At 60.9% G+C, this 714-nt stretch overlaps 1 non-coding gene across 1 annotated transcript; it reads left to right on the top strand.

The window, feature by feature from the left end:
* Positions 1-569: 569 nt before the first annotated feature.
* Positions 570-679, top strand: Tc00.1047053480305.10. The gene has a single exon (XR_008254905.1). It is a non-coding gene; the product is annotated as a 5S ribosomal RNA (M5) (ribosomal RNA).
* Positions 680-714: the final 35 nt, after the last annotated feature.

Here is a 714-nt window from a genome sequence, read left to right as displayed (position 1 = left end):
GGCGCCCGCGCGCTCGGAGAGCCCACCCACCGCCCGCCCCGGCCCGGTGAAGAAGCGACAGGCGGCATCGCGAAAGCAAAAACAATTATAATGATTTTTCTACTTGATGATGCCGGCCACCTCAACCTAGTGCCAGGGTCTTGCGGTCTTCGCGAGAAGGAAAATAAGCATCTAGCGCCCTTCCTCGGAGTGCGTGGATGTGGTGCACTCGGCCAAGTATGGTCGTACCCGGCGACGCGCCACGCGATGCGCAGCCGCCCGCCCGCCGGCGACAGGCAAGCCACGGAAGAGCCGCGGGAGATGATGAAAATAGAAAAAAAAACGGTAGGAAAAAAGGCAAGAACAAATTTAAAAATGAAGCTCCGCAGGCCCTTTTCCGGATTTTGCCATGAAGCCTCCGGACGCCTCGCTTCCCCACATGTGGCGCGGAAACTGCGTCAGTAATTTTTCTTTTTTGCTGCGGCGCCCGCGCGCTCGGAGAGCCCACCCACCGCCCGCCCCGGCGCGGTGAAGAAGCGACTGGCGGCGCGCGGTGGCGGAAAAAAAAAAAAATAGTGGGAAGGGTACGGCACCCCGGGTTCCAGCGCCATCACTGATCGCCGTACTAACGAGGCCTGTGGCCGCTTAACTTCACAAATCGGACGGGATGTGGTGCACTCGGCCAAGTATGGTCGTACCCGGCGACGCGCCACGCGATGCGCAGCCGCCCGCCCG

The sequence above is a fragment of the Trypanosoma cruzi genome (assembly GCF_000209065.1).
Source record: "Trypanosoma cruzi strain CL Brener chromosome Unknown tcruzi_1047053480305, whole genome shotgun sequence".
NCBI classification, from domain to species: domain Eukaryota; phylum Euglenozoa; class Kinetoplastea; order Trypanosomatida; family Trypanosomatidae; genus Trypanosoma; species Trypanosoma cruzi.
The sequence above is the reverse complement of the archived record's forward strand: the minus strand, read 5'-3'. Positions and strand labels throughout refer to the sequence as shown.